The sequence below is a fragment of the Aquarana catesbeiana genome, linkage group LG05, assembly GCF_042186555.1.
Source record: "Aquarana catesbeiana isolate 2022-GZ linkage group LG05, ASM4218655v1, whole genome shotgun sequence".
Taxonomy (NCBI): domain Eukaryota; kingdom Metazoa; phylum Chordata; class Amphibia; order Anura; family Ranidae; genus Aquarana; species Aquarana catesbeiana.
The window spans coordinates 361,829,073-361,856,340 of NC_133328.1; the positions used below are offsets into that span (position 1 = coordinate 361,829,073).

Sequence of the window (27,268 nt, forward strand, 5' to 3'; positions counted from 1 at the left end):
GATGTGCATTAACGTGCATTTTTATGCATGTTTTAACACAAGTTAACATGCGTTGAAATGCGTTTTTATGTTTGTTAAATTACTATGTGGTTTTGGCTTGTTATAACTGGAACTATGTATTTTTGGCTGGCAGCCAAGCCTGTCTGTGTTTTTTCCTGAGTTGGCCAGAGATCTGGGGAGAGCTGGATGACTCACAGGCAGCATCACTGAGACCTCCCCCCTATTTCTAGAATGTACTGGAACCTCATAGAAAGATGGGAGGGAAAGTAAGGTGGAGCTGCCTGGAGTATTCTGAGGGCCCTGACAAATCCCCAGCAGGCCCCCTCAAATACTCTTGGTCAGCCCAGCTGGGGAGGAGAGTTCAGGTGGAAGTTGGAGATCGAGCGTTAGGCTTTTGAGGGATATCCCCAGTCTGGGGGGGGGCTGGGCTTGGGTGTGGACAGGACCTTCTCAAAACCCACAGAGGTGTGTTGAGTTATTTTGAGGGGACAGCAAAGTGTAATTTCTTCAGTGTTGTCACATGAAAAGATATAAGAAAATATTTACAAAAATGTGAGAGGTGTACTCACTTTTGTGAGATACTGTATATATATATATATATATATATATATATATATATATATATATATATATATAACGTTTATTTTTATTTATTTCAGGTACTTATATAGCACCGACAATTTACACAGTGCTTTACATATACGGTGTACATTCACATCAGTCCCTGCCCTCAAGGAATTTACAACCTAAGGTCCCTAACTCACATTCATACATACTAGGGCCAATTTAGACAGGATCTGATTAACCTACCAGCATGTTTTGTGGGAGGAAACTGAAGTACCAGGAGGAAACCCACGCAGGTACAGGGAGAACATGCAAACCAGGCAGATATAGAGACACTCTTAGCTACAGCACAAATAAAAGGCACTTTCTCTATAAATGTATTTGATACAAAGGGCTCTGGATATAGATTAGCATTTGGACATTTCATGGATGGTAATGTGTTTCGTCAAATTTAAGAAAAGCATACCTACAAAAGCTGCAGGGACATATTTGTGTGCTCATGCCATGACTTAGGATGAAGTCAGATGAGAACATATACTGTAAGTGTTTTTTAATTGAAAATGACCCCGTAAATGTCAAACTGAGCTACTAATTACTGCATCATTTCACTCTGGAATTAAATGGAAACACTCTGACCCTGTCACGCGTATTTTGGAAAAGATGGTCTAAATTGACAGCATTACAAGTATGAACTTATTGAGGATCAGCTCTTGTGTGGTATGCATTATTTATAAGGAACCCAGGCGTGTTTTGGAAATTGTGTTAGGAATCATAAAGTGCCAATCTATAACATAACAACCCATTTACATTACGACAGTCCCACCAGAATGGAGTTTTAATGCAAAAGCAAACTTTTTAAAAGTCCCTTTGGGCATAGGCTTAGGCCCTGCCCTCAACACAAACAGTTCCTATATCAATGACTGAGCCAGGCAATAAGTTGCACTATCACATAGGATGAAGGGAGATGTGCTCCCTTCCACACATACCAGGAGTACAGATATTTTGAGGGACTCCACTGATTCTGTCAGGTGGTTTAACAAAACTAAGCAATGTGATGACATTACACTGTGTAGTTTAGATTTGCTATTTCCTTGTAATAGTAATTACTACTAATTAGGCAATATCATAAATAATGTTTTGTACTACTAATTTCAATTATATTAAAACAAACAAATAGTTCAGGAAATCATTTATTATAATAACATTAACGTATTGCTGACTCTTTATGGTTAAATGATAGACCTCCTAATGACTTAAGTTCATTATCTGGAACTAGCTTCTAATAAGTGCCTGGTAGATTTACTGACTACTGCAGGGTTAAATTAAACAAATGTTATACACTTTGCTTTGGGGGGTTGATAAAAGCAGAAGTAACTGGTATGTGATGTTCGAAGCAGAAACCAAAATCCCTGTGGGCACCAGCGTGCTGAAGTTGACATATCTTGCAAAAGATTAAATAAAAAGAAAAATATTCCATATACTTGTACTACAAATGCTTATAAATTTTGACAGGGTACCTGAAAGAAAAAGTAATCATGCAAATCCTGTTACAATAGTTCATAACAGACAAAATACTGTAAGAAAACATTGGGTGGTTGAGGGCATGCACCCTTCCAGATGTTTGTTTCAGAAGGTAGGTTTATATAACATCCACATATAAATTTTACAGTAACAAACAATGCAGTCAATGTGACCAACTTGTTATAACTGGAAAAGTTATTTTAGGTTATAAATAAAATAGATATAATGCAAATAAATATTATTATTAAATAAAGTCAGGATGTGAGGATATTATATAGTATATGAAAATAAAAATATTATGTTTTTCTTGGGGGTATAAAAAATATACGTTTTCACATCCTGCTTGGGGTAAAATTACCAACTAACAAACTAGAAGTTATAAATAAAGTACAATTTCACCTTTCTGCCAAATGTAATATTTGATAGGCAGAACAGAAACTAATTAAAGCAGAGTAATTATCAAATATAATTTTCCATGTTAAGTGTATGCATGTTAAGTATTGGGTGTAACACTTATAAGTATGTATTGCCGCTAACAGAGATCAAAGTACTACCGCTGACAATAGCTTCTTATACCTTAAAGTCTTTGTAACCCTAAGAAAGAAAAATAGATCCTGTCCCTTTAATGAATGTTATACAACACAGTGCTTGTGCTGTGTAATTTGGCCCCCCGTATTACCTGAAATACCTGGCTGATCCTGCCTGGTTCTGCCCTCCCCCTGTAAACTAACCATGGTCTAACATGGCTGCTGAGCCCTGACATTGTGGTCAGTTTACATGCCTCCATCATTCGCAGCTCTCCTCTGTCCTCTCCCCCCTCCCTCCTTGCCTGTCAGCTCCCCGATCCTCCCCTCCTTATGATAGAATAACAGTGTAAAACCTCTCCAATCTCCAGTGTGTGTGTGATTTTTTTTTAAAAAGCCACTGTGTACCTTATTCCATAGCGTCGTTCGCCGATCACGTGACCACCCGGTTCTCTCTCCCCCTCTATTCTCCTGCTCCCGGCTGATGTCAGCGAGAGTTCTCGGCCCCTACCACTGTAGATGTCAGCCTGGGAGAGGAGAGAGCCTGGCGGGCATGTGAGCGGGGATCAGCGCTATGGAAAAAGATGCACAGTGGATTTTATTTTTTTAAATCACACACTCACTGGGGAACATTGCATTATCTAACAGAGGGAATTGGAGATATTACAAGTGGCTTTACAGCCACTTTAAATTAAAATAATAGGTGCTACACTAAATATATGTACAGTCAGGTTATCACCAGCAAGTATTATCCTGACCAAATTTTAACCAAAGAAAATGTAACAAAAAAATGCTACAAGAAATCTATATAAAAAAGAATAAAGTGAACATTTATCAAACAGTGACGAAATGCATTGGTCAGGGCTATTGACCATGACATCACATCCAATTAGCATTACTTCTGGTGTGTGGAGTGCTTGATGAAAGTATCAGGAAATGTGGGCAGAAGGAGCCATTTTGGACAGTAAAACCATATTTGACTATGGCATTTAACCCCTTCAATACTGGGCACTTTCACCCCCTTCCTGCCCAGGCCAATTTTCAGCTTACAGTGCAATCGCACTTTGAATGGCAATTGCGTGGTCATTCAAAACTGTACCCAAATTAAATTTGTATTATTTTTCTGAGATAGATAGAACTTTTTTTGGTGGTATTTATTCACCACTGTTTTTTTTTATTTTTTGCTAAACAAAGACCGAAAATTTGGATAAAAAATGTTTTTCTTAGCTTTTGTTGTAAAATTTTGCAAATAAGTATTTTTTCTTCTTCACTGATGTGCACTGATAAGACTGCACTGATGGACATTGATGAGGTTGCACTGATGGGCACTGATAAGGCTGCACTGATGCTAAAGCTAAAGCTGCACTGATGTGCACCGATGAGGCTGCAATAATGGGCACTGGTGAGGTTGTACTGATGTGCACTGATGATGCTGCACTAATGTGCACTGGTGGGCACTGATGAGGCTGCATTGATGAGGTGGCACTGATAAGGTGGTGCTGATGAGACATCACTGATGGGCACTGATAAGCTGTACTGATGGGCACTGATAAGGTGGCACTGAGACTGCACTGATGAGTTGGCATTGATGGTCACTGATAGGTTACACTGATGAGCTTTGATTGGCCTTTTACCACATTCTGTGATCAGCTGTATCCAAAGGCCCGACGCACACCCCAGGGGCGCCCATCTAGAACAAGAGAGCCGTCTTTCGGCTAGGTGTGGTATTGAGGTGGTTAAAGAACATTTGAATGTAGGTGTGCTCTTTGTATATTTTATTAAATTTTTAATAATCACTGCAATATGGCCCTTCTCTCCTGTGGTTCGTTCCCTGGTATAACCAATATGACATTGGAGGAATTGTAAAGTAGTGGTGTATAAGAGTTCCATTTGAAGGTGGAAGGAGGTGACCTGAAAGGCTTCCTGGAAGGACAGTACTAAATAAAGCTGTAGTGGACCATCTTGAGTTTAAGGGGTCACATAATCCAAACATAAGCCTAAACCAGAACATAGCTCTGTACTCCATCAAAGTCTATGGAACCAGAATCTTGTTATTATTATTATTATTGTTTTTATTTTTATTTTTTTACTTTTTCAAGGCCAGTGTTGCATACTTTTGTTTGGTTTATTTGGGCATTGCCACACAGAACAGGCACCAATGAAAAAAAAAAAAAAAAAAAAAAAAAAGATTTAGTAATACTGCTAGGAGATAATCTTTTATTGTGGCTTACAGAGCTTAAAGGGCAACATTAAAAATACACATACAGTATCCTTTAAATAATATGCTTTGAGGATTCCTTAAGTCGGTAGGAAGTGCTCCTTTAACTTTTTATTTGCATTTTTTTTCAAGAAGTGGCCAGGGATCTGTCATTTAGCAGCACTAGCATTGCCATCTCCAAATTATAAACCCCCACCAGCTTGCTTGTAAACAAATGGGTTGAGGATCCCTGGGTAATGTCATTGACTAAATAGGCGGAGATTAGGCCCTTGTCCCCATCAACATGGGGACAAGGTGCCTTGTAATGAGGGAGCTTTCACCATCCCCCTTACAAGATACCTTTCAAATGCTGGTGCATGGTTCAGCACATGCTAATCACCCAACCCCTCCTGTGCTTGCTAGCCAGACTGCATACCTACAGGGTCTTTTATAAATCTTTATAGGTACCCAACACTGATTTATTTAATGTTGTGCTTTAAAGCGGGGTTCCACCCAAATTTTGAACATTATCTCTATGCATTCTCTTCCTTGCCTAGATGCTGACATGCTGTGTAAAAAAATTTAAAAAGCCGTAATTACCTTTTTTTTCTAATCTTCTTAGCACTTCCTGGTTTTCCTCCCATGGGAGTAGGTGTGTTTCTAGCCTCTCCCAGACCTCCCACAGTCCCCTGGGAGCTAGTCTCAGGCTTCCCAGCATGCATTGTGCAACAGCGTCATCACAACATCTCGTGAATGCTGGGAGCACAGCATTCACCGCATGCAGGAAATACATGCTTGTGGGTTTCAAATGCCCACAATGAAGATGGAAACCGCCTTCAGTGAATTTTATAAGTTATTCTTTACAACGAAATCGGACACAGGTGGACTTATTATACAGAACATGTGAGTAGATAATCATGAGAAGAAAAGTTTGTGAATGAACTCCAAAAAAAAAAAACGATAGATAGGTGGACCCCCGCTTTAAGAGAAAAAATAACACTGTACGGTGTTTCTCCCCCCAAAAATCATAAAATACCCTTATCCGGGCATGCATAGGTGGGGGCTTGCCCTTAACATTGGGAGGGTACCTTACAAAGAAGAGGTTTGACTGCAAAGGGGGTGTGGGGGTCTGCATGGGGAAGTTGGAAAGGGAAAAGTAATTTTCAAAATGTTTTAAATCCTCGGCTTTCAATAAAATAATACCTAGTGATTCAGACATAAATGTATTTCCTTGTACTTTCTATTATGAGGTGACAATGCTCTAACCCTTCAGTTATGCTCTTGCTTTGTCATCTTGTCACACAGACTGCTGATAAAAGAATACAAGTTGCTGTCTCAACACACATTACACATTAATTGCCTAATGTTATGACATTAGATATGCCATGCAACCATTGCTATAGTGCATGCATGGAGATAGAAAGTGGCTGCAAAGAGTCAGAAAGCGATCAACAGCTATGAAATGCAAGAAATAATTAAAAAAATGTAAAAGCAAATATAGTTATTGTTTATGCAACATGGTGCCTTAGTGTGAAAAAAGAAAAAATAGAAGTGCATACCAGGAAGCTGAGCGGCTTCCAGATGTGTGCTTGCTTCTTTCTTCTTTTGCAGTTGTAAATTGGACAAGATAAGCCCCTGCACTCCAATCTAGCACCCAGCAGGGTTGGAATCACTGGGTGATCTTGGTGGACCTTTGGGATGTGCTTTGGCTTAATTGGGTCTTACATGTTGCTTTAGCAAGCTAAAAGGTATTCTGTTAGTTCTTTCTACTTTAAACTAGCTTGTGTGGTAAACATTGTACCTAGATGGCATTTTTGGCAATAAATCACCAAACGTTTTATGGTAAGTGTAGAAAAGATGGTTTGTTGTATCCATGTGTACATGGCGCAGTCAATTGGTCCTTACATAAGCCTCAGATTTGAGAGGAGACCATAAATTGCTGGGCCTGGTTTGTAGGTATCTTCTGCGCTAGTGCCCACCAGTATGCTGCTTGCATTAGTGTATTAGTCAAATGTTGGACAAAGAGGAAACCATAGGCTATGCCCCTAACCCATACAAGTCTAAATCACACACACTATAGATTAGCATTACATTTAAAAATAACTGAAACGTGTTATTAAGATTCTTGTATGGGCTTTTTTGCTTATTACCACTTGTGACACAGCAGCATAACATTCTATACTTTGTAATAAATGTATCACTAGTGATTCTCAACTTCTCTCAGTAATGTTTAATTAAAGTAATGTGATGAGGGAAATTGCATGAAAAGCCATTACTACAGTGCTAAGCATCTGAATTCAGTTGGATAACGGTGGGTTATTGCAGTAACTGAATATCTGTCAATGTGTGCATCTTTCATAAAGAAGAGACTATTCCTGTAAATTGTAGCACTGGGATTCAGAATTCAGTCATAGCTGAGGTTCTAATATTTCCTAGGTTGGCTGGGTGCTCAGTCTTTGTTTCCCAGTGCAAAAACTTAGACGTAACTGTTCCTATTCCATGAAAATTGGACCTAAAATCCATCAATTTCACTTGTAGATACAACAATGACATTAGATTGTAAGCTCCCCAGGGGCAATAATGGTAAAGCCCCCACCACCACCACCACCAAACTGTAGAACTAACAATAACAATTAATCAGATAAAAAAAAGTGCTAAAAATGTTTCCATTTAACAGCAAGATTAAAATATGCCTTAAGAGTTAAATGAAACCAATGATAAAGGTAGCATTGAGAGGAAGTTACATTATTTTTTTAAATTATGATTATACAGGATTTATATAGTGCCAACAGTTTGCGCAGAACTTTACATTGTAAAGAGAGACAGTAAAGTTACAAAATAATTCAATACAAGAGGGACAGCATAGCACAGACTTCAGGAAATACATCATCAATTACTCTTTGAAGTGATTGCTGGATTCCGCCTGTAATGAATAATCGCAATTTTAGATGAAGGCATACTGAGCCACACTGAGTGAACTGAAACAGTTTTTTTTTAGCATAGTCGCACTATTAACTGGATTATTAGCACACTGGATGACTTCCCTTGTTGTCTGGAAATGCTATATAAAGTGTATTTACTGTATAGTCGAAACTTTCTTTTTAGTTTTGGATAGAGTATGGAGGGGTTAGAACACTTATAATATTTGCATTACTGTCTGTGTTCCTCCAAGGGATGCGCATCCTCTGTATTTTGTTCCAATGACCACTATTATGAAGCAGAGGAGTTGATTTACTAAAGGCAATAGATTGTGCACTTTGCAAAGTTCAGTTGCACTCTGCAAAAGCAGTTGCTCCAGAACTTACTAACTTAGCAGAGGCTCTGCTGACTTCCATCATCCAATCATGTGCAAGCAAGATTGCTGTTTTTTTTTCTTTATTCCCTGCTGTTTTTTTTTCTTTATTCCCTGCATGTGATTGGGTATTCTTTGCAACGTGAAGCTCTGGAGCAAATGAACTTGCAGAGTGCAGCTGAACTCTGCAGCGTGCACCTATTTGCCTTTAGTAAATCAACCTCAGAGAGTGAAGAGAGATCCAAAATTTTAGAGTTGTCACCAGAACAAGACGTGAGGATAAATCTTCTAGTGAAGGGCACCAGTTTTAGTGACAACTGCCTCAGAAAATAATTCCCCGCACTTTATTATTATTATTATTATTATTATACAGGATTTATATAGCACCCACAGTTTATGCAGCACTTTACAACATGAGGGCAGACGGTACACTTACAATACAAATCAATACAGGAGGGATCACAGGGTCCTGCTCGATAGAGCTTACAATCAAGCACTTTTTAGAGATTCCTTTTTACTTCTTTCTGCATCCCTGGAACAGAAATCTCCCCACTGGGACATGGACAGCAAACATTTTACTAACAATGTTTTCCTACCATATCTAAATAAAACAAAAAATATTTGGCTGTTCATACACTTCATTGACCATTTAATGTATCTATTTATTATGAATGGAGAATATAATGAATAATTCTAAAATATGTTCAGTTGAATCAGACAAACATGGATTACAATGTCCATGAAGGTTAGATTACAGTTTTAATGAAGTTCAGCCACTTAAGTTGTTTTGTGAAGAAAAAACCCCACATAAGGCTTAAATTGAGTCACGCTCAGCTGTAGTAGAGGCTCTCCTGCCTCAGATGTACAAAGAGCACCACTACACTTGAATTTGATTAGTTTACGCTTAGTATGTATGGCTTGGATTAAGTGAACAAGGTCTTGAAATTGGTGTCACAACATCGGAAGATGTAAATTGTTTTTGTGCATTGTCAGTCTACAAAACATTGCAAGCTAAAAGCATTTTAGCATCCATGAAAATGGCGTATCCTTGTTCATAGCCTGATCCTTTTCTAACTGTATCAAATCTATTTCTACGCTGCATTGTAAGCAGTCAACATTGGTGTTGTCTTTAAGTTCCACGCATTCTTTACTTGCTTTACTAAAGGAGAAAGAACAGACTGCCCTGGTATAATTTGTTCTGGCAATTACTGCACAGCTCCAACTGTGAGGGAAGCCTCTGCTTGCTGATGCATAAAACCGTCCAGTCAGCCAAGGTCCAAACAAAAGCAGTCTTCTTTTCTGTGTGTGTAGCGAAGCATGTATTGACATATTGGCTGGGGTACCAGCCCATTACAATCCTAGTGGAGGACAAAAAGAGATATAGAAACTGAAAGACGTAAAATGGAATCTGACAAGTGATGTGGATGAGCTGTTTTGACTACCTGGTCACATAATTCATCACAACATCTTTGGTCTGGTGGGTTTTTTAGGCTTTTCTCAAATGAGAGATGAGTCTTTTGCAAGACAGTTTCAGTAATGTGAAACTATTTCTTTAGAAAGTCTAAAAAAGAAAAAGGAAGACAGAACCTCTGTATCATGAGGATTATTGAAAGAGTACTGAACTGTGTAAAAATAAAAACAAGAAATAAATAGCTGGCCTTGAGTGACAACTAACTTTTGTGCCTGTTCATTTTCGTGACCACTGGCACATGATGTGCCGCTTATTGTTAAATTCAAATTTTGAACACCAACAATATTTATTCATGGGCTTGTTAAAAGTAATTCAAACATGCCTCTGTGGAAGGGATTGAATGTTTTATAACTTATTCAAACTATGCACAGGAATAAAAAGAGAAAAAAAAAAACTCCCTCCTTCACTTGTGTTTTCCAATGTATACTGCTTTACTTATCTGATTGTAATCTAAAGAACAATCTAGATTTTCTTATTTATTAAGAGACACTCAATCAGGGGATCTGAATGATGGGGTGTTTATTTGAATGATGGGGTCCCTGTTTTCAGGGTGAGCTCTGCACACTGTTGGAACATGCCCTAGCTCTCACTAAAGGAGTATAGAATTTTCTCTCAGAAAACTAAATGTTATCCTAGCTTAGTAGATATGATGACACTGTATTTTCTTAAAATACCTACACATGCGCAAAGCAAATGAAACAAATAGGATTTTCATTTGCATAAAATTGGAAGATTGTAGAGAGCACAGCTGCACCTAAACTATGTGAACAGTCATTCTTCAAATGTTGTCTCCTCACTTATATTTGCTGCATACAGTTTCTAATAAATCTCAATGGAGATACCTTTTTGGACCTTTTTGCTATTGATCACATTAATGCATAGACCTTCCACAGACAGATGCACTCACCAAAGCTTTGCATTCACATGACTGCTTAGAAAAAGGATTCAAAATAGTATTTAATAGATTTATTAGAAACTGTGTGCAGAAAATATAATGTCAGTATTTCCTTTGAGGTTTATTAGAAATATCAGTAGGCAAGCAATGTTTTTGGGTGTAGTGCAATGACTTTTTTTAAATTTGCTTAGGAAGGGGGCCCCACAAACATTTTGTTTTGGGGCCCTGTGATTTCTAGTTAAGCTCCTGTCAGTAAATGCTCAGTTTTCACTAGTAATGTGAGGACAGAGGTTGACAATCCTTGACGTTTTAGTTTCCCAGTGGTCTCCATAAGGTTACAATGATGAGCAGACTTCTAATTTTGCATTATGGCCCATATTATTGGCTTTTTTCCAATTGTATCAGCCACTGTAGCTGACATCAGTCTGAAATCAAAATTTATTTTTGCTTCTCTGGATGTACATTACTGCTGAAATGACTAAAAAAGTAAAAAAAAAAATACATTTTGAAGGGTTTTTTTTTTTTTATAATGAAGCTGGGGAAAGGAGGGTTTAATTACACCGCAACAATGAAGCTGGGGAAAGGGAAAAGTGGGGGGGGGGGGTTGTAATTACACTGTGTAATTATAACCCCCCTTACCTAGCTAAATTGGTGGTGGTGTTAATGATTGCAAGACCCCACATTCACTGTTGGTGCTAGTGTGCATTGTGCACAAACCCCCTGCCCCCCCCCCCCCCACTGTCTCCAGCATTATTATTGACAACTGGCAACAAGTAAATAATAACTTTGATGTGATCATGGCTCGCTGCACTACTTCCTCCCACAGCACTTGCTGGTTCTGACTAATCACATCAGAGCAGAAACTAGAGATTACTCCACACCTGTTAGTCCTGGCATGCACTGACCATGAGAATACTTGAGAAGCACAAGCACTGGTGACTGTGATGCACTGCATGCAATTAATGAAACAATGGATGCGGATAGTGGACAAACTTCAAGAGACAGCTCATATCTTCTGGACCTGACTGAGCCCTCCTAAGCCCCAGGCTCTATAGCAGCCTTGTCGGCAGCTGTGACAGTAGTCCATAACTCAGCAGCTACATAGAACAAACCCCAGTAACAAGTGAACTGTTATAAGGAACAATATTTAAAGAAACATAGCACTCTCAATATTCCTAAAATTAAAATAAATTTAGTTTTGGGAATATTGAAAGCCGTATGATGCCTAAAGTGTGTTGATGTGCTGCTCGCTTGACTTCTCTGTTCATGCTTTTCCCCTTTATATATATGAATTAACATTTAATATATGGTAAAGGGTTCCCTGAGTAGCATGTTGAATGTGTAAATAGCAGCTTGAGCTATTAAGCAGTGAAGGAACAGGCTTTAAAAAAACAAAACAAGACAAAGAGACAAAGTAGAACATATGAAAAATGTCCAATGCTCTACTTGCTGGTTAGATAGACTATATAATATTAACTAGAAATTTTTGACAATTTTCCTGACAAAAAAAGTACAGAAAACTAAAGAGATTGGCTTGTATCAGTGCTTACTGAAGTAGGGAGAGAAGACTAATCCCTTTATAGATTATTTGCAATCTACAGCAATATCAATTAGTTAACTGAAGCAAGAGTAGGTCATTATAAACAAATGCCCCATCTATGTCACTGCTTTTGCTCACTAAAGGTATATCTTAATTTACTGTATGGCAGACATGCTTAATGCTGGGAATAACTCCAGGCAGAGATAAAGTAATGCTCATTAAGGGAGTTATATATTTATTAAAAAAATCATTATATACATTTTTTTTATACACAGCTAGAAAAAGTAGCTGATTTTGACTTGGAAATAGTCTCTTATCATTCCTTGCTCAGTATGGTTTAGACTTCAAAAAGGAGGGGCAATGCTAGAAGACAGCCAGGTGTGCTGAAGTGCAAATGTGCTGACAAGGAACATGCTGGCAGTAGGAAAGTGAAGAAAGAAGTCTTCATCAGAGTTTCGCCTTTCTTCACTGTCCAATCAAAGGTTGGGTGCAGGCACACAACCTAGTTATACAACTATTACATGCATAGTAATACAAATTGGCAGGTACAACAGTTCACACATATGTATTCAGATGGTTGCATGGAGTTCAGCTGAGGTAATCATGCATGTTTTTAAAATATGAAGCTTTATTTCACTTTTTGTATACCTCTGAACTGGCAAGGTTTTCATGGTATTCTGACTATAAGTTAAAAAAGACAGAATGGGGGAAAATTACTAAAATGGATGCACATAGAATTTGGTGCAGCTGTGCATAGTAACCAATCAGCTTCTAGGTTTTAGCTTAAAGCAGAACTCCAGAATTTAACTATTTTTGCGATTACTGATCCTCTCCCTACGTTCTCTTGAACGGCTAAAAGAGTGTAAATGAGAGTGTCTTACTTTTCTTGTAATCCATGACTTTCAGCCCAGTGGCATCATATTTTCTTAGGAAAATATTGCTCGCTCCTGACGACGGGAGGGGGACTGTCTCTCTCGCTCTGCATCACATCCAAGTAGGCAAAGGGGACTATATTCCCCACTATGCAAAGGGAAATGCAGGAGAATGCACCTTGGCTTTCTCAAAGATTACACAGTGGGGAAAGAAACAAGCAGCACATCACCAATACTTCCAGCTAAAAAAAAGTTCTGCCCGGAGTTCTGCTTTAAAGTGATTGTAAATTATCACCTTGTAAAAAAATCCATTCAGTTTAAAATAGTGATGAAATGCAAAACATTTTTGCATAGATATAAAAAACCATTATGAGTAAATTTTTTCCCTTTTTTATAAGTGATCACATTCCCTCTGTTCTCAGCTACATAAGAGCTGGAGGAGGTGAAGCAACAGCAGTACACTGAGCTTCCCAGTGAATGGCTGTGTAGCAGGAGCATGTCGGGACAAGTCTGATTATTGGAGGAGAGCAGGCTGAGTTCCCAGCATAGCTAGAGAACTGACCACGCTGTTGTCTCCTGCTTAGTGTGGTCAGTGTTTAATAGGAAAGCAGAGGGACTGATAAGATCACCAGTGATTTCACATAAAGGGAGCAATACAAAGCGAACAGGATACTTAATCGTACAAGTACATGGTACAGCAGGCACATATCAGGAATATGAAGTGTTGGTGTAATTGAACAAGCTGAAATGAAAAGCTGATTAGTTACTATGCACAGCTGCACCAGATTCAGTGTGCACCAGTTTTAGTAAATCTTCCTAAACTGGTCATACATGCCAATTTGTCAAGTTCCACCAAAGTTCTCTGGTTCATAAGCCCTTCAGTTCTTTTGTGGTGCCCTTACAGCAAGGGATAACATCATTGCCTTGAACATAAAGGGGAGAGGTTGAGCCCCGGAGGCCACAGTGCTGCTTTCTCTAACATACTTAACAGAAAGCAGGCAGGGAATTATCAGTATGAGCATGGAACAAAACGAAAAATTGCCTGCAGGCCATCAAGCTGCCAAGTATCCAGCCTGACAACCCTACCACCCTAGGCTATAACCTATGTTGCTTGTCCACAACAGATCTATTTTATACAGTCATGGGAATGTTATATGTCTAAACAAAAATCCATAGAAAAAAAAAGTGCCTATGAGCGCCAAACATTAGGTGCAATATCCTAGAAAACTAACATTCCAAACGCTGCATTGTCCTATTTTATAAACTTTCACTAAAGTAGTACACTGTCAGAATATTCTGTACGGTTGAATTAATAAGAACAGACAATGTGTTGATGTTTTCAAAAGAACATTCCAGATATACAGTATATGGAAACTCTGGGGTTATTTGCTGTGTCTTGTATTTTTGTTATTGTAGCCCACCATTGCCTGTCAATGTATATAGACCACAGCTTTTTCTATAAGGTATGCTCCTCAGTGCTACAGGGACATGCAATACCACAGCATTCAACAGTTACAGTGAGACAAAATAGCTTCTGACAATGCCCCCATTTTGCTATCCCTCTATGTTCTGTGGCCTTGGGCAACATTATTCTTTTTTCCAACATAGATTATGATTCCATAGGACTATTGTGAGTTTAAAGAAGAACCAATCATATGTACTTATCACGTATTGCTTTGAAATGTGTTATTAGCAATTCATTGTCTGGCAGAAGAAATATAAATTTATTTCTGATGTAACAAAATCATGGCACAGCAAAACAAACACTGCAATTAATAACAAGCTTCATGGTTACATAGTTACATTGAAAAAAATAACAGGTACATTGAACGCAACATAAAAAAACTATTATATTCTTATGTTTTCAAAAAGTCCAATTGATAAAGGGGAAGGCATAGAGGTGTCCTTTTATGAAACTGAGATCAGCGGCGATCCGGAGTCTCACCGCTGATCTCAGCGCTTTACCAGTTTATGAAACTGAGATAATCAGCGGAGAACATGTTCTCCGCTGATTATCTCAGCACAGTGAGAATTCACAGAAACGGCCAGTTTATGAAGGTGCGATCTCCACACCTCACTGGCGATCTGTGACAGAATTCTCACTTTCTGGTTCACCATTTCAGAAGTGGAGAATCAGAGTGAGAAGCCTGAAACTGGCTGATATTCTGGAGAAAGAAAGAAGTCTTTTGACTTCTTTCTTTCACCAAACAGTCAGAGCACACCTTCCCCACCATTACACACCCCAAAACCAGCAGGATAGGAATTTATAGTGTGTATATATATATATATATATATATATATATATAGATACATATAGATACATATATATAGATACATATATATAGCTATATATAGATACATATATATATATATATATATATATATATATATATATATATATATATATATATATATATATAGATCTATATATATAGATCTATATATATATATATATAGATCTATATATATAGATATAGATATATATATATATCTATATACATAGATATATATATATATATATATATAGATCTATGTGTATATATATATATATATATATATATATATATATATATATATGTATGTGTATATATATATATATATATGTATCTATATATATATATATATATATATATGTATCTCTATATATATATATATATATATATATATAGATATATATATAGATATATATATAGATATATATGTATCTATATATATATATATATGTATCTATATATAGATATATATATATTTTTTTTAGATGTTCACGTCTCTGGCTGGGTTCACACTTGTGCGATGCGTGAACCAGCGTGATTCCTGTGCGGGTTTTCACATCGCACCTACATTGACATCTGCGCACCACTGCGGGTGTCAATGTAAAGTTAATGACACCCCCAGATCATTTCACAGATCGCAGTGCGAACTATGTAATGGTGCAGGAATCGGATCGCATGGGTGTTCACACCCATGCGATCCGATTCCAGTGCGGACCAAATAAAGGGTCCTGTACCATTTTGGTGCAAATGCAATATGATTTAGGGCCAGTTCCCACTGCTGCGGTGTCCGAGATCGGATGTGATTCGCACCGCAGTGCAAAATCACATCCGATCTCTGTGCGATGCGATTTCAGCCATACAGATAGTATTGCTAAATTTGCATTGCCCTCGGACCAAACTCTTACAGGACCCTTTTTTTGGTCCACAGCAGAATCGGATTGCATGGGTGTTCACACCCATGCGATTCGATTACTGTCCGAGTTTGCAGATCGCACTGCGATATGCGAACTGATTTGGGGGTGTTAACTTTTAGGCCCAGTTCACACTTGTGCGATGCCGGACATCGCACAGGCATCGCATGTTATTTGCAGCACACTGCCATTCACATTACATGCGATGTCTGTGAGGTGCGATATCAGCTGTACAGATAGTATGGCTGATATCGCACCGCATTCGGTGCAAACACGCACAGGACCCTTTTTTCTGTTCGGACCAGAATCGGATCGCATGTGTGTTCACACATATGCGATCCGATTCATGTCCGAACTGTCAGTTCGCAGTGCGATATGCAAGCTGATCTGGGGGTGTCCTTAACAATGTATTGACACTCCCCAGCGATTTGCATATGGCAGTGTGAACTGACATGCGAGTCGGTGTGATTCGGGAACCCGCAGTGGATTCGCAGTGTTCTCGCATCGCACCAGTTTATCAATTTTTATGTTTATCTATAATGAAATATATTTTATTTTAATTTATTAATAAATATTTATACTTGTATACTTTATTAAAATTATTTTTTTAATGATTATAAATGTATTTTGCATTTATATGAATGGTGTATAGCTGCATTACATATGTGCATTACATTCATTTACTATACACCATTCACATTTAAATAGGAACATGTATGATCTTTAAATATTGATAAAAACAATGTTTTTTTTATAATTAGGTTAATGTATATTGTGTAGGGGGAATTTATCTTTATTATTTTATTAATATGTTGGGGAATAATGTGTGCTGATTTGTGTTAAACTTTTGTATTTTATGGTTCCTCATACTGTAATCCCGCTATATCACACAAGATTACAGTGAGAGGAGCCGTTCTCAGGAGTTCCCGGCGTTTGAAGATCGCTCCTCAACTCAACATGAGAAGCGATCTACACACTTTCATAAACAGGCACTCAGAGGAGAGCGATCTCCTCTGAGAATGCCTGAGAACTGAAAAGCGGTATTTTACCGCACTTTCATAAAAGGACACCTAAGCTTTGTTAACTTCAACAGAACTTTTAGTTTTAATCAGCTAAATTCATTCCAGGTACATCAAAACAAAAGATGTCTAAAGTCTATTCTCTTTAACCCATCGACACCGGCCGCACGCAAATATGCGGCCTCTCGGCGGGTGGGCCTTGGCGACGAGCAGCCGCGTATTTGCGTGAATTAGTGTGAATACAGCTGTGCCGAGAGCACGCGCTCCAGGCACAGTTACCGGCGGCTAACGGAAAGCTCCCATCACTACTTGTGGTCGGGAGCTTTCTGATCATGTGACTGCCCAGACAGCCAATCATGTCAGTCACATGATTATAAACCCTGTCCCGCCTCCCAAAATTCTAAACCTCATAAAGGGCCAGGAGGTGCCAGCTCCAAGGGGTTAAACAAAAGAAACCACATGATGAGTAAAATGTCTGTCTTTGCCAGCGTGCCATAGAAAAGAACCCTTGCTCTCTGTATGGAAGCAGTGGTCTCTCTGCAGAGGTCTAACATGCCCCCCATAGCTAGACATCTCCAATCAGCAAAGTTCACACTCCCTACTGATTAAAATGATCCAGCTCTTGGGTATTAAGGGGCTTGTCAGACATTTGGAGAAATGCCACTGCTTCAAAACAGAGAGCAAGACTTTTAGGCTCTGTTCACACATACTGCGCTGACCTGCATTTTTAAACACTGTAATGCCCCGTACACACGGTCGGATTTTCCAATGGAAAATGTGTGATAGGACCTTGTTGTCGGAAATTCTGACCGTGTGTAGGCTCCATCACACATTTTCCATCGGATTTTCCGACACACAAAGTTTGAGAGCGGGATATAAAAATTTTCCGACAACAAAATCCGTTGTCGGAAATTCCGATCGTGTGTACACAAATCCGACGGACAAAGTGCCACGCATGCTCAGAATAAATAAAGAGATGAAAGCTATTGGCTACTGCCCCGTTTATAGTCCAGACGTACGTGTTTTACGTCACTGCGTTTAGAACGATCGGATTTTCCAACAACTTTGTGTGACCGTGTGTATGCAAGACAAGTTTGAGCCAACATCCGTCGGAAAAAATCATAGGATTTCGTTGTCGGAATGTCCGAACAAAGTCCAACCGTGTGTACGGGGCATAAGAGTGCAGGTTACCACAAGGACAATTGTTTTTTTTTTTGGTCCTATTCACAACCACAATGCCACATATATGCATTTCAACTCCTTGATGCTGACAGTACACATATATGTGGCCTCACTGGACTCTCTTTTTTTGCTGTGGGGCCGCATATCTGCGTATCTGTCTTTGTGCTGGGAGCACGTCGGGGTCTCAGCGGGAGCCTCGGGTCCTGTACTAATGATTGGGACACACAACTCCCGGTTCTGGGTCACCTAATCACTGTGATAGCCTCTGATTGGCTACTACAGTGATCAGTCACTGTAAAGCCCACCCCTGTGTTTCTCTCTCTCTCTGTGAAGGGAGAGGAGAGATACAAAGGGGTTGATTTACTAAAGAGAAAAAGACTGTGCACTTTGCAAAATGCAGTTGCCCTCTGCAAGAGCAGTTGCTCCAGAGCTTAGTAAATGAGCAGAAGCTCTTCTGACTTCCATCATCCAATCATGTGCAAGCAAAAATGCAGTTTTTTTTTTTATTTTCCTTGCACAGAATTGGTTACTCTTTGCAAAGTCAAGCCTTACCTCATTTACTAAGCTCTGGAGCAATTGCACCTGCAGAGGGAAACTGCTCTCTGCAAAGTGCACAGTCTATTTGCCTTTAGTAAATCAACCCCATTGCATCTCTTTCTCTCCTTGCAGAGAGAGAGAGAGAAGGAAACAACCGTGTGTAAAAAATAAATAAATACATAATAATTATATTAATAAAAAATTAAAGAAAAAATACCTAAATCAAGGTTTGATCTAGGTCAGTGCCAGGGTTAGTGTTTGGGGCAAATAAGAGCCAGAGGTTAAGGTCACGGTCAGTATATATTGGACAGGATTTTTTATTTTTATTTTTCAAATGTTTTTAATAAGTATGTGTCAGTTAGTGTCAGTGTGCTTTAGGTAGGATAAAAGAATAAAATAATAAAAAAAAGCAAAATACGCACTATTGTTTCTGGGCTGCACTACGGGTACAAATGACAAACATACACATATGTGGTATCGCTGCAATTGTTGGGAGCAGGAGAATTTATTTTGGGTTGTTCTTTGGTGGTAGGTTATGGCAGTAACAAGAAGTATACAGCTACATTTTTAAAAAAATCATTTTTTTACTATTTTGGACCAGTTTTTCTTTGATAATAAAAAAAATCAGGAGATATCTATTACCATTTACAACCAAATTACAGCCCAATTTGTCCTGAAGAAAACAAGGTACAATCTACCTGGATGCACAAAGTAGTTGTGATGATATGTATGGTTTTCCTAACACATGTCAAAGTTGCAAAATTGTTCTAAGGCATTAACATTTGTTTTACTCTTATGCCACGTTCACACGATCGGAAAATGTTCGATGTGAGCTAGTTGTCGGAAAGTCCGACCGTTTGTATGCTCCATCGAACATTTGCTCTCGGAATTTCTGCACACAAATGTTCGAGAGCAGGTTCTCAAATTTTCCGACAACAAAACTTGTTGACGGAAAGTCCGATCGTGTGTACACAAGTGCTTCACAAAAAAGTCCACGCATGCTCTGAATCAAGCAGAAGGAGCCGCACTGGCTTGAACTTCCTTTTTCTCGGCTCGTCGTATGTCTTGTACGTCACCGCTTTCTCACATTCTCACATTTTTGGCCAACATTTGTGTGACCGTGTGTATGCAAGACAAGTTTGAGCCAACATCCTTAGAAAAAAAAATCCACGGTTTTGTTGTCGGAAAATCTGATCGTGTGTACGGGGCATTATGCTGCGTACACACTATCGGATTTTCCAAAGGGAAATGTTGGATGTGAGCTTGTTGGCGGTACATCTGACCGCGTGTATGCTACATTGGACATTTGATGTCGGACTTTCCTCCAACAAATGTTGGCTAGCAGGTTCTTAAATTTTCCACCAACAAATGTTTGTTGTCGGACTTTCTGATCGTGTCATGTCCGATCGTATCAGAAAAGGGGAGCACGAGGGTGGGACTTTATATGAAGCACATGGTTGCGAACAAGCGAATGGGTGAACACTGAGAATTTATTGATAGACATAATTAGACATATGTACAGCTAAGCCTGTAAAAATAGGGGTTGCGTAGTAGTCAGAGGTTGAGAAATAACTAACTCTGACTACTATGCAACCCCTATTTTTACAGGCTTAGCGAGGCCATAGGTCCTGCAGGCATTAATTTTATTATGATTGTATACACCCACATTTCGGGTGACCCTGGGAATTTGTTAAATTATTCCACCATGATATCTGTTTTGTCATCGCATAGAATGGTCTTAATCATGTATATTGCTTACCCTATAACAGTGGTCACATTATGAGACTCCATGTTATCATTTTGCTCATTGCTGCCATTATGCTTACCCTTTTACATTGTTATTAACACTGTACATATGTTTAATTATGTCTATCAATAAATTCTCAGTGTTCACCCATTCACTTGTTCGCAACCATGTGCTTCATATAAAGTCCCACCCTCGTGCTTCCCTTTTCTGATTCAATACAAGGGATGGAAATTCATGACCTTACCATGCCATGATTTCACTCAAAGCCCAAGGGATGGAAATACATGACCTTACCAGGTTTTGGCTTCCATAAAGTCCCTATTTTTCTTTTTTCTCCTCGTGTCTGATCGTGTCGCGACAAGTCTGTTGCACCAAAGTCCACGCATGCTCGGAATCAAGTGCGAGCCGGAAGCACTCGGTCTTGTAAAACTAGCGTTTGTAATGGAGATATCACATTCGGCTATTGAACTTCCCTTTTATCGGCTCGTCGTACGTCACTACGTTCGTAATTGTTGGCCAACATTTATGTGACTGTGTGTATGCAAGACAAGTTGGAGCCAACACCCTTCGAACAAAAATCAACAGTTTTGTTATCGGAAAGTCCGATCGTGTGTACGGGGCATTAGGCTACTTTTACACTGTGGTGCTTTTCAGGTGTGTTAGCACTTAAAATAGCATCTGTAAAGTGTCAGAAAAGCGACTCTCACGCCTACCCAGTGTGAAAGACTGAGTGCTTTCACACTGGGGCTGTGCGTTTGCAAACAGCATCTTTGGGGCGGTGAAAGAGCGATGTATACACTTTTACCAAAATGCCCTGCCCATTGAAATGAATGGGCAGTGCTGCCGAAGCGCCTGCAAAGCGCTTTGGCAGCGCCGCAACACGGGCGCTTTTAACCCTTTCGCTAGGGGCCAAAAAGCGCCGCTATAACAGCCACAAAGTGTCACTAAAAATAGCAGCAATTTACCGCTAACGCCGGCACCACCCCAGTGTGAAAGTACCCCTAGGCACAAAGGCATTAATTCAACACACGGAAATGCACATCAGTGTAACACAACACAAGTCTATTGAGACAAGAAAAAGCTTTTTATTATTTTATCTCTTACAAGGACCCATGCATCAGCCATCTTAGAGGGGAAGTAGAAAGTGTACAGTTGAAAGCTGGCTAGTAAGGTGACTCAGTGACAGGGTTTATAGAAATAGATAAGTGGCCTCAAAAGTTCTGGTATAAGGTCCAAAACTGCAACAAATGCACTCAATAGCGCAGTTTGGCTTCCTCCAACTAGTCAACGTTCTCAGTCACATGATGTCCAGATAAACAGGGAAGTTAAGAGAAAGTGCTCCGCTGTCAATTACTAAGATTTAGCCACTGCATATGATATCTGAAGTGTCACGTGGAGCAACTGAAAACGCTTTAAAGTCTTTTTGTCTTAAGATAAAAAAACAGGTAGTGAGACATGTTTTATCTTAATGCAGTGTATGCAAGGTAAAAAAAACATTTTGACTTTAGAACCACTTTAAAGAATATTTTATGTATAAATTATGATTATTCATTAGTTTAATTAATTGAAGCAAGAATTGCTTTCAAGTGTTTGTTTTTTTATTTTTTTAAGATTGTAGTTATATTTTCTTTTTTTGTTTTTCTTTTACGCTCAGTTGCAATAACTGGGGAGGAAAATGGAAGTTTGTGGCTTCACTAAAGAATTCCGATGAACTAGCAGGATCACCCAGTAATTACCACCTAAAAATAGGATATTTTCTTTTGGGTCACACAAAGAAATTTTACGTTTTGGGTTTAAAGGCACTATAATTGTTTTTCCCAAGTGAATCTGATATACATCACTGTAATTTGTATTACAGTTTGGACATACATAGAAAATTTCACTGTTTGGACATTAAATTACCATCTTGCTTCTTGAAGTGCCTTTGGAACAGTACACTACTATTGCAAAACATCTGCCTTATCTCTAAGCCCTTTTCCTTCTTCACTCCGCTAAAAAAATGCCCTGCTGGTGGTAATTTTTTTGTCTCTGTGATGATACATTTACATTTCTATCTGGTCACATTTACATACTGTCCTGCTGCTGGACAATTTTTTTTTATCAAACAATGCCAAAAGACTATACCTACTATGGCATTTTTGACAAATTGTGCATATGGGGATACAGCAGGAGGTTGTGGTGTACTTGGGGTGAGGGTGTGGTGTTTTAGGTGCAAAGTGTTTTACTTTTTTTTCTAAGGATAAAGCGAGGTGCTAAGAAATAACTTATCTCTTGAATGGACTATCAGCAACTTCTGCCTGATACCTTATTGACCCTTCTATGCTAGCTAACCTAATTTCAAAGGTCAGCCAGTGCATTATGGTTACAAAGAAGTTAGCCTGGATCCATGGCAAACGAAAGCCTAGTAGTGGCCAATGCACACCTCATCCTCATGTATGATGATACTGTATTAGACAAGCTCCACCTCTTGTGTCATGCAACTTTTTTTTAATAACAACTAATACTAGAATGTTTTAATAGAGACACCATGATGATTATTTTCCAGCTTTGCAAACCACCAAATAAGAAAGAGTAGAGACAGTTTTGTGTTTCCTGAACACACATTCCTCTACTGTTCTCTTGATGAACTTAGCCAAAATATTCCAAACTCAACAGAATGAAAAACAAAATAAGGAAAAGGTTAAAGTGGTTGTAAAAGCATAAGGTTTTTATCTTAGTGCATTCTATGCATTAAGATAAAAAGCCTTCTATGTGCAGCAGCCCCCCTAATACTTACCTGAGCCCATCTAGATCCAGCGATGTTGCAGGAGTGTCTCGGCTGCTCAGGACTCCCCTCCTCATTGTCTGAGACAGCAGCGTGGCACCATTGGCTCCCACTGCTGTCAATCAAAGTCAGTCAGCCAATGAGGAGAAAAAGAGGTGGGCCCGGCCCGAGGCTCCGTGTCTGAATGGACACAGGGCGCTGGGGCTCGGATGCCCCCATAGCAAGCTGCTTGCTGTGGGGGTACTCAACAGGAGAATGGAGCAAGAAGCACTGAAGAGGGACCTGAGAAGAGGAGAATCTGGGTTGCTCTGTGCAAAACCAACTGCACAGAGCAGGTAAGTATTACAGGTTTATTATTTTTAACAAAATGAGCCATTAGTATGACTTTAATGTACCTTGTACATTTTGAAGCTTGGAGCTTTTCTCTCTCAACCCTGTTGTTCTAAGCATTGTCCAACGTGCCATTAGAGTAAACACATCCTTGTCAAAAGGTTATGTGTACGATCAGGTATCAGTACTTTTAAAAAAGTATAGCTATTTTGGGGAACCCTCTTAAATTTACCCTCCTGCTGAAGTGCATGTGAGGTGGTAGCATGGCAGAGGGCCACTTGCTTGCTGCCCTCTTACTGATAAGGATATCAGCCCACATAGCTGGCGGGTGTCCATGCTGGTATACAAACTATATTGTAATCTGTAAACATAAGCGTGTCCCCGAATTTTCTATATTGGCAACATTTGCTAGTTTGTAAGAAAAAAAAATTGAAATGATCCTTTATATCCTTTATGTCTAATGTAAGTTTATTTTAAGATCAGAAATTTGTATGAAAATCCAGAGAACAAATAGCAGACTGCAGAATCATCTATGTATCGGATTACTTTATAGACATAAGATGAGCAAGAAAATATATTCCTCTGGTGTAAGAGAAGTCCCTAATTAAGAAATATAATTAATTGCTGGTATATTAAATACTGCACAGCAAACAAAACCATCGTGTTTCTTTTCCCTGGAGCTCCAATTTCAGTAAAGAATAGCACAGGCAGACCCTGTGTCCTTGTGACTCATCAGAATTAAAGATCCAATAAGTTTCCCAGATAAAACTTGCTGCTCAGATGGCAGGGATGTACATTTATGTACAATATAATCTCTCTACAATTAGTAGGCTGCCAGCAGTCTAAAGCAAACAAAAAATGTAACTAGCGGATGCTAATAACGACAACATTCTCCCGGAGTACTGTAATTCCTAATTAATAATGATTTAAAAGGCCAGCCCAGATGCATTGTTTATTTGCATAAAAGGATATGCGACATTAAAAGGCTTGAGCTTCTAATTAGGTACAGAGAGCATCCAATTAATCTCGGAAATATAAAGAAAGGTTACAGGGCTCTCTTATATCACAGCTTATATGCATGTTGTTTGCCAGCCTAATGAAACAAGCTACCTGCAGCAAGACCGACCAAAGAGAATTTGTAAATGGTTCTCTTTAATTTGATTTTAAGACGCAACAAGAATACATACAACGTGGTCTTTGATCAATATACAATTCATTTTAATATGAGAATATTGAGTTGATTTCTTCTTCTTTTTTTTTTTTTTTTTTTTATCATAATGGAGCGCGGTCAATGCATCCAGAGATTTTTACTTGTGAATGACTTCTTACATAAGTCTCAGAGGGCTTGCTCAGTGATTCAGCCTGGAGGGGGTGGGATGCAAGAGGAGGGAGAATAGCAGATTGAAGCACAGATGCTGATTGGTGTGTCTTTTTGAAATTCTCTTGTTCAGTTCTCAGTGAAAGTTGCTTGCCCTCACAAGTGACAATTCAAGTTTTCCTAATTTAAGAGAGTGAAAGGCAGCACAGTTGCTTTGCAGTAACTACAAGGTTTATATCACTGGAATCCTAAGTGGACTGAACAGCACTTTATCAAAGAATCTGGACCAAAGGAGAAAAAGAGGTAGGTCCCTGTTAACATTTTTATGTCAATGATGAAAAATAGAAAGCAGTCTTTTGATTTTAAACACACACACATCTATCTATCTATCTATCTATCTATCTATCTATCTATCTATCTATCTATCTATCTATCTATCTATCTATCTATCTATCTATAGATCTATATATTATATATGGATCTATAGATCTATATATAGATCTATACATATAGATCTATATATATCTATATATATATATAGATCTATATATAGATCTATATATATATACAGATATCTATATATATTTACTGAAATTTATTTATTTTTAATGCTGTGACCCATAGGTTGTTTAAAATGTAAGCTAGCTTAGTAAACAAAAAAAAAAGTATATAATTTAATAACGCAGATGCTACTGAATCACAAGTAAACTGTTAAGTTGCTTATGATTAAAATGATCATTAGCAAAAATTGGCAATATTGAAACTGTGCAATATTTAACAATACCCCTTAGGGTAAAAAGCCCCAAGGACCTAGACTTTTGTCACATCACAGCCGTAACATGTCTGTCGTTTGTCTTTTAGTTGTCTAATGTAATGCTTGCCACGTACAGGCTGATTTATTAGCTGATGTCATGAATATTTATGTTTACTATACTCCATTAGCACAATGATGACTAACTTTTTCAATATTTCCCAGTGGAATACTTTAACCATAGTGTTATAAAATGAACTGTATGGTGAACTTTTTTGTCATTTGCAAAAAATAATTAGAAAATGTAGGAGATTAGTTCTGCCACCTAAAGAATAGGCATACATTGGATGTTCTATCACTTGGAAGAGAGATCTGTACTCCCTTGGCCTTCTTAACATCCACACCTACAAACATGTTTTGCAAAGTCAATGTCAAAATATACTTACCAAGAAAAGTTAATAAGGATACATACATCACTGACTTGGCTGTAGTAAACCGTAAACTGACCGGTTGTGATGGGTTACTTCACTTTATATATTGCCACTGCTGTTTTTGGCTTTAGGACTCTAAAACTGCTGTAAAACTTTCTGCAGAACTTTTCAAGCTGGATGTATGACTTAAAAATAGAAAGCGGTGGAGGAACTGCACTTCCACTTAAAATAAATAATGTGCTGGTAAGTCATGGACAAATGATGCTAAACTGACTTTATTAATAACTAGATTACTATGCATCCCTGCCTTATTTAATAGGACTTTAAAGAGACACATTTTTTTCGCTGGGTTTAATTTTCTTCTCACCTTTTGTGACAGCATGATGGAAAAGGTTATTTCAGCTATCTTTACCAAGCCTGAATAATGAGGCTGATTGTTTTCCATTCATGTACACATAATGTCGATTTACTATGCTGAGAGGGGAGAAAACACTTCTCCTGAAATACTAATTGGGATTAGAAATGTTGCATTGCTAGAGGGAATGTTAGAGAGCAGACATCCCGCTTACATTACACCGTATTACTTTGGCGATTCAAATATTGCAGAGCGGAAATGCTCTTTATGTGTGTACTGTACTTAAATCAAATAAGCACTTCATTACTTTCTTTTATGTATATATGTGCTTTTGACTATGAACCCAAGCTCCAAGGCAGAAATTAATGAGAAACCGTTTCTTCACTCCTATGCAGACATGCAGTTTATTAATTGGATTCATTTCAAATAGCTGCAGGGAAATTGGGATGGGTGTCTGTTTTGTATTTTCCACACACTCTCTAACAAGGTATCAATGAGGTTGTCCCTTTTAATTTACAAAAGCAGAGGACCCATCTGAATACAGTACAAAGCAGCAGAGCTGTTGGTTGGGTGAATAGAGGAGGACTGGGTACTTGCAAAGGGTGATCATGTCACAGCATCTCTTTGAAGCAGATTCACTGTTCTAAAACAGTCTCCTAGCATAGAGGGGAACACATCAAGTTTCCATGCCAAGTGCCCATTCACACGCTGCTGCCTCTGCTGAGCTCTCACACACAACTCAGAGAGTCATCTTTTTCCTACAGAACAAAGACT

At 38.6% G+C, this 27,268-nt stretch overlaps 1 protein-coding gene across 2 annotated transcripts in view; it reads left to right on the forward strand.

The window, feature by feature from the left end:
* Positions 1–27,268, forward strand: part of CDH20 (cadherin 20) — a 691,588-nt gene that overhangs the window by 479,723 nt on the left and 184,597 nt on the right. Inside the window, exon 1 of one of the 2 annotated variants that reach the window (XM_073630899.1) lies at positions 25,069–25,260. The exons of the other annotated variant lie outside the window; for it this stretch is intronic. The gene's annotated coding sequence lies outside the window, so the exon portion shown is untranslated. Of the gene's footprint in view, positions 1–25,068; positions 25,261–27,268 lie in introns of those variants that run through there. 2 annotated transcript variants of the gene reach the window in all.